This window comes from Dysidea avara, chromosome 1, assembly GCF_963678975.1.
Source record: "Dysidea avara chromosome 1, odDysAvar1.4, whole genome shotgun sequence".
In the NCBI taxonomy this organism is placed as follows: Eukaryota; Metazoa; Porifera; class Demospongiae; order Dictyoceratida; family Dysideidae; genus Dysidea; species Dysidea avara.
Genome location: NC_089272.1, coordinates 62,478,714 through 62,487,236, shown reverse-complemented (window position 1 = coordinate 62,487,236; position 8,523 = coordinate 62,478,714).

Sequence of the window (8,523 nt, the reverse complement as noted above, 5' to 3'; positions counted from 1 at the left end):
ATACAGTAATCACACAGCTATAATACAAACTAAGGCCTGAAAAGCAGCCAAGGAAAATAGTACTGTAGAAATACATGGATATGTAGCTACCATTATTGTGGTATTATTTTAGTTTACAGTTATAATACTTGCTCAGCCAGATGATTCCCAAAATTAGTTTATGCTGGCATAATTTCCACATCAAAATTAATCTCTTTACCGCTCTGTTTGAGCTCTATTTTAGGTCAGGCAAACTTGATTACTTGTTTCTCATCCACAAAAAATTGGATTTCCATGTGGGCAGGAGGTCATTTTTCAGTATTCATTATTACAGAAAATATAGCAAATGAAGCTGTCTGTAACTATAAAGGTTAGCTAAAGCCTTTTAAGAACTAAAACTGATGTTTTACCGCTGTTTCTGAGGTGCAAGTGACATTTTTTGTGCTGTAAAATGATAGCCATCCTTCTTAGTATCAAACTACATGTGTAGGTGATTGTGATAACAGCAATAATGAAATTATAGAGATGGTGGGATAAAAAAAAATGCGGGCGGGGATGAGAAACAATTGATCAAGTTTGTATGGCCTTACTTCTAGTGTTGTATTGCTTATTCTAACAACGAGACTAGAAAACTATGCTACTTAATTCCCTCCTGTATTTCATGATCAATAATTCATTAAAATTCCCTATATGTTTTGTTGTACATATCACAGTATAATAAACACAGCATCTGGTACATATATAACTGAGTTTGACAAAATAAGGCTTCCACACACATCCAGTTTTATAACTTTGAAGTACCATGACTCATTGTAGGAATATGTAATTAGTTTAAATTTTGATCTGGTAATTTACAATGCCATTGTGTGAAAATTATACAATAGGTTAATGTGGAAATCTTGTTTTGTCAAATTCGGTCACATAATTATTATGTGTTACCTCATAATTGTGACCCGGTCTGCAAAAATGTGTCATATAGCCTTTTCGATTGCATGCACTTGACAACCTGTAACTTGCTTGTGAATGTGGCATTACCCTGAAACTTAGTCCTTTTTTTACCCCCAACATAGCACTATGCTTGGTGCAACATGAAGGTGATTGGTTGAAAACATTAGTATTTGTCAAACTTGACAATTTGGAAAGGATATACAGTAAGACCCCTTTTCACAGACCGGGTCACAGTTATTAATTTTTGTAATATGCATAATTCAATCTACAATTTTAGCTAATCTGATGATATTTATGATGACATGACCATTGATGACATACACACAATAGCTTTGAAGCAGTGTCATGATGTGATAATTAAGAAATTACGCATTCGGTCTTTTGACATGATCAAGACCTGTTAACTGCAGAAGACAGCTGCTATTTGTTACATGAAAGCAGGTCACATGAGAATATTTGGTGACTAACTTGTCCAGAAAGAGAATAGGATGGTTTTCAATTTTACAACTATGTTTAGAACAGTCCAGATCTGGAACTGGGAATGACTCAATTTAAAAGCGCTTGAAACTGAGCGCAAGAGATCGAGTGGTCCCAACAGACAAAATATATCTGTAAAAGCGGTAATTAATTATTACGTGTCTGTAATCATATAATTATGTGCACTGTAGAGCAGCAATGATAGTTACCAGTCACTCTCAAATGAAGCTGCATCTAAGCAGCACTGAGATAAGTAAGTAATATCATACATTTCTGCTAATGTAGTCAATAGCTACTTTTTTTGTGGCAAAGTTCCAGTGAGTGTCACTATATAATCAGCCAGTGATGTTAGCTAGCAGAAAATTACAACCTCCACTGTCCCCCAGTTATATGCAAATGTTCATATAAATGTCCACCATATATAGTTTATAACTATGATCATTATCATAGCAAAGTAATTATGAGAGTGGTATAGCTAGAACTGCAAAGTGTAGACTTGCTGAAATATGGTAATATATAACTATATAAATGGAACTTCTGTTTCATGCATGATTATATATGAATCGTTATGTTTAGCATAATAATTTAAGTATGCCATAATCATCTCTTACATTACTTACATGCAGAAGATTACCAATTGCCACTTGACATGAAGAACATTTCAGAGCTGCTCATGCCACATACGTATGGCAACCAGATGGTGTGAGATGGGTACAACTTGGCATAGACCACAAAGAGCTGGTCACCATAAGACACAACCATCATGACAGCAAGAATGCCTGCAGCACAATGTTTGAGGAATGGTTGGAAAACAGACAGATAGAGAGAAACACTGGAAGAAAATTTTGGAAGCTTTGTGAAGTAAGTCTGTAGAGCAGAGTTCTCTAGCTAGTACTCTAGTCGAAAAACTTGAAAAGTAGATATATACATCAGGGGCAGATCCAGGGGGGCTTTGGGGCTGAAGCCCCTCCCCTTCATATTTAGGCTTTACTTGATCAATATGCTGAGTATTATAATGAAATTGTGTCTTAGCATAATTATATGATCACTAATAATACAAATACTCATAAAACCACCTTATAAACATCTTTCCAAGGTATTATCAGTGGATTTATGCTAAAGGTTATGCAACAAGGACCCGGATCAGCATTGGAGGTGTACAAGATCGAGATACTCTAATAGAGCAGTCAGCTAACTACTCTAATAGAACATTCACTGGAAACATGTAGTTGGTTCTGTTATGGAATTTTTCCAAATCTGCCTGCACCTATATACACAATGAAGTGAATTGGTCTGTTTAAAGGGCTTCATTCGTCTACTTGTGTAGTTAATATGTATGACAATACTTAATTCAGGTACACAATTTCCATTGAAAATGTTCTCAGATTCAATCTTGTATTGTTCAAATTTCAAAATTTTCCACTTTCAACGTTATTATTCTGACATGCACCTATTCAGTGTTGTGCAATTGTGAGAGGGGTGCATCATGTACTTGGTTGTCTATACCTACCCAAACTTTTCCATTAACAAAATGCTTCAGAGAGTCATACCTATAATCTAAAGGCAGTATATAAAATATTTACAGGCAGAAATATGCATTTTATGCATTATTTTAGCATCTAGTTTTCAAAATTTTCCTGGGGGGGGGGGGGGGGGGGGGCATGCCCCCAGACCCCCTAGTTCCAGTATGCTTTGCATGCTGGGAAGTGTGCTTCACACACCTCTACCCAAGAGATTAGTACCTTGAGTTAGCCCCCCCCCCTTTATAAATCCTAAATCCGCCCCTGTACATATACACCTTGAGTTGTGTGAATTATATTGGTTGTGCATATATGATTGCTGATACCTTGATACCTCGGACTTAGCTGCATGTGGTATAGACTGGTTACTTCTTATTCTGTCAGTATAACTATACAATTTTGCTGACTTTGCAATGTATAACCATGCACTCATTGCTGATGCTTCTCCAGAGATGGGCTTGGCTTCAGGTCCTAAGGATTGCAGAATTATTGCACATGCATATTTCTGTCCAACATTATATATTATGCTATCCGTACTACAGGTGTTGTCCAGGACATTTCATCTAGCTTGGATTGGTGAACCTAAAATTTCAATAGGGGATGTTATAGTGTGGCAAAATGTATGGTGGGGGACTGAGTGGTACAGGGCTGGACTGGTATATAAATGGCTATAGTACCATTTGCATCTATCTAGGGGTGTCTGGGTGCCACTGCCATGCCCTCATTAGAAAAGATTGGAAATGATAGCTTTCTGAGATTGTATTTGGTAATGATTTTGACTGAACTTTCTACCAAGTAAGAACATGTATTGTGAACTAGTCTCTTTTATTTATTTATCAGACACCATCCCACTAGGGTCCTACAAGGATGCTACAGCCTGCGGAGCAGGAAGTCAGAAACTTGAAACTGAAGTATATGTTGGAAGAAAATTAAGTAGTCTATACTAAAGCTGTCATAGCTACAGGGAGCACCAGCATATAAAAGCTGAAGGGGTCTGATGGTGCAATCCCCCAAAAACCTGAAACATATGTGTTTAGTGATGCTTAAAATGCTGAAAAATTTAGCTACAATTATTATCAACAATGTCACCTCTCTTAGAATCACATCATAGAATATCTATGATCACATATGGCTGGGAATTTGTAGACCAATTCATTCATACCTTACTATGGTTACTTTAGTGCATCTTCTTTGGAAGTGATCTTTATGCTATATGATGTACCAACTTTTGAGGTTCCTTTGATATTCCATTATTTAATGTGGTTACTATTATCTAATCCAAAACAGCTAGCTGTAAAAAAAGTGTGCGGCCCTCAAAAAGGCTATGGTGAAAAAAGATGTGAAATCCAAGGTGGCGGCCAAGAAATGGCTGTGATGGTAGGTTAATGGTAAAAATTTTAATAACAACAATTCAGGTGAATTTTTGTGCCGCTTGGTCTTGGCAAAAAATTCATCTAAATTGCCGTTATTAAAATTTTTACCATTAACCTACCATCACAGCCATTTCTTGGCCGCCACCTTGGATTTCACATCTTTTTTCACCATAGCCTTTTTGAGGGCCGCACACTTTTTTTACAGCTAGCTGTTTTGGATTAGATTTCACTTCTTTTTGTATTTGTATACCCCAAAGCCGGCCTATCCAGCCATAGGCCGGCTTTGGGACTTTTTTAACCTGTCTTTTTTTCTTTTCAACAGGAAGAAGAAAAGATGAAGCAGATGTACTTTCAATATTTCTGATTTTATCAGTAAATGTACAAATTATATATATAATACATATATTTATTACAGAACTGTCCATGGTGGTTTCTTTGTAACTGAACACTCTTCAAGGTAACTTCTAGCTGTTTTCTCTACAGGGTGATTTATTTGTAGCTGGATTCTGTACAGGTGATTTTTTTGCTGCTGAGCTCTTTACAGAATGGTTTCTTTGTAGCTGAACTCTCTACAAGGTAACTTCTTCTAACTGATCTCCCTACAGGGAGATTTGTTTGTAGCTGAACTCTCTACAGGTGATTTGTTTGCAGCTGAACTATCTAGATGATGGTTTCTTTGTAGCTGAACTCTCTACAAGGTAATTTCTTCTAGCTGAACTCTCTACATGGTGGTTTATTTGTAGCTGAACTCTCTACAAGATAACTTCTTCTAACTGATCTTTCTACAGGGCAATTTGTTTGTGGCAGAATTTTCTACACGGTGATTTCTTTGCAGCTGAACTCTCTACATGGTGGTTTCTTTTTACTGTAGCTGAACTCTCTACAAGGTAATTTCTTCTAGCTAATCTCTCTACAGGGTGATTTGTTTGTAGCTGAATTCTATACAGGTGATTTATTTGCAGCTGAGCTCTTTACAGAATGGTTTCTTTGTAGCTGAACTCTCTACAAGGTAACTTCTTCTAGCTGATCTCTCTACAGAGAGATTTGTTTGTAGCTGAACTCTCCACAGGTGATTTGTTTGCAGCTGAACTCTCTACATGATGGTTTCTTTGTAGCTGAACTCTCTACAAGGTAACTTCTTCTAGTTGATCTCTCTACAGAGAGATTTATTTGCAGCTGAACTCTCTACATGATGGTTTCTTTGTAGCTGAACTCTCTACAAGGTAACTTCTTCTAGCTGATCTTTCTACAGGGTGATTTGTTTGTAGCTGAACTCTCTACAGAGTGACTTACTTGTAGATGAACATTGCATAAAGTAACTTGTTTGTAGCTGATCTAGATGAACTCTCTACTAGGTAGCTTTTTTTGTAGCTGAACCCTTTACGCAGTGACTTGTTTGTAGCTGAATTCTCTACAGAGTGACTTGTTGTAGCTGAACTCTCTACAAGGTGACTTGTTTATAGTTGAATTCTCTTCAGTGTGACTTATAATGTTCTGAATCTCTACAGCAACATATTTGTAGCTGAACTCTCTACAGGATGACTTGCTTGTAGCTGAATTGTCTATAAGATTAACTGTTTGTAGCTGAACTCCCTACAGAATAACTTGCAATGCCAAAGAAATTCTATAATGGAGTAAGTTATAAACGTAGCTGAATGCTTTATTAGGGTGACTGTTCTATTAGAGTATCTCGATCTCGCATATGCTACACGTAGTTGGCTTTGGAATCATAACTCAGTGGTTTGTAATCCGATTCTTCTGTACTACTGCAAGGACTTTCTATGATAATTATTCCAGCTACACACCGATTTTCAGCTCACTGTTCTAAGCGGTTTGGCTGGTAGGCGTGAAAACTAATAGTTTTTTTATTCATAAAAGTCGATCGCGTAATTGTGACATAGGTTGGGTTTTGTGTCATATCTCGATGGCCTTTAACTGGATTCCTTGCAAACCACAAAAAGGCACTCCTACGATAGTTACTCCATCTACATAGCAATTTTCAGCTCATTCCTTCAAGCGGTTTACCCTGTGGGCGTGACAGACCTTCGACCTTATTTTACGCAGATAATCGGTCATAACTCCGTGAATGTTCATCGGATCCCTACCAAACTTGGTACTGAGATTTGCCTTAATGAGCCCTTTAAGTGTGCCAAATTTCAGCCCGATCCAAGCACGCATTCGTGTTTTATTGCGGATTTTGCAAAGTGTGCGAAAAGAAGAAGTAGAAGAAGAAAAAAAAACGAAGAAAAAAAACCCTAACTTTGGCCGTTCGTATCTCGGAAATGGCTGGAGCGATTTTCTTCAAATTTGGTATGTGGACTCCCCTACCTCGCCGGCATTGCTGTAGCAACTTTGGTTTTAATAGGATAAGGAATCACGGAGCTACAAAGGTGTGAAAATCGCGTTTACTTTCTTCCTGTAAATATACTCATGGTGTGGCGCGCCGGCTACTTGGGCCGCACGACACACTACCGTGTGTCTTGATATCACTAACCTGCTAACAGGTTTCTAAAATGTTAAAACCCCTGCATCAGGATGTTATGTTTTCAACCCACAACGAATCTATTTATAGTATCCAAAGTATAATATGTTATTAATAGTCAAATTTGTAGTAGCAACAAAGTGATTTTGTCCCTTTCAATCTCATTACTTGGGTTTTAGCTCACATATTGCCTGAGCAATATCATGGCAATCAATTTGCTCATGATTTTGATGCTCAACCAGTTCAAAGATACAATATGCTTTGACTCAATATATTGGGCAACATGTAGCATTTCATTATGGGACTCAGTATAAGTTTCTTAGCCAGGATGAGTGTAGTCGCAAAATTATGATGAGTAGCTATAGATTGTTAACAAGCTATTTTTTTCTATGATGAATAAAATAATTGTGAGTGATGCATGACTACATACTTCTACATATCACATGTCAGCCATTGAGCAGTTCATGGAACAAGATTATTGAAAATAGATTAGTAACTCACAGTACTAAGTATATATTAATTTTACTATTTTTCTGTAGTTGTCCCAATAACAAAGTTAGTAGCCTTTCTGTAGTACTGAGGTATGAATAACATTCTTAGGGTTATTAGCCCACACTTTTAATACCACAACTGATCATCAGTTGCCAGTGTATAAAACAAGCAGGGTGAACGCATTGTAGTTCTTTCACCTATTAGGATTTGCTAATATATACACCTGCAGCCCTCAGACTTTGGGTGTCTGTATATCTTTACAGCCATGGTATGGCTATTATGTATACACTAGTAATGGTAAACAATGCCATTAAGAAGCCCATTTCAGCTTATTTGTTAACAAGCTATATATATATATATATACATATGTATATAGACAACAATATATGACTGAATATATATGACTAGTTATATAAACCTGTTGTACCAATTGTCTGTCACATGGCTTATAGAACTTCAGTCTTGTTTCATGTGAATTTTTATAAATTACTGATAAAAAGTATTCTACCACTGTTATTGGGAATTCCATCATAAAACAAGTACATAGCTCACAGAGTGACTAAGATGAAGGAATGAATGTATCCTTGCCATTACTAACAAAGCTATATAGACAAGTCAATGTCTCCAAATATGCATGGAGATCGATCTAAGCTTTCTACAAATATTTCTACTCTATAATTATACAAAGCAGTAGCAACTATTATACAGTGAATGTACTACAAAAACGTGCTACATAGCACTAATACAAGCAAATAATTCCATATGACCATCTTACCCTTGAGCTCCTTCACCCATTTTTCTAGCTATGGGATGGGATTATTTTAGTGGTTCTAAAAATAGCAAAGCTTATAGGCACATTACATATAGTAAATTTACGATTTTTCCAATGTACAAACAGCAGTGGTTTTATAACTGTCAGATGGTAAAGAATTCCAATCATTTATCACTCTTACTGCAAAACTATAATTATTTCTTCACGTTTGTTTTAATTTGGGGTTTCAACAATGCCAGTCCATTTGATCTAGTACAGACATGTTGTATTAAAAAAAAACCCTTCTAAAGGTATAGCCACATGCTAGGTCCGCATGCTAGGCCGTGCAGTATTTTGTGTGTAATAATCATGTCCATTCTAAATCTTCTATAATACAATGTGGGCAAGTTTAAGGACTTCAGTCTTTCAGAATAAATCAGATGCGCAAGATTAGGCACTGATCTAGGGACTCTTACAGTGTATTTGAACAGCTTGCAGTGC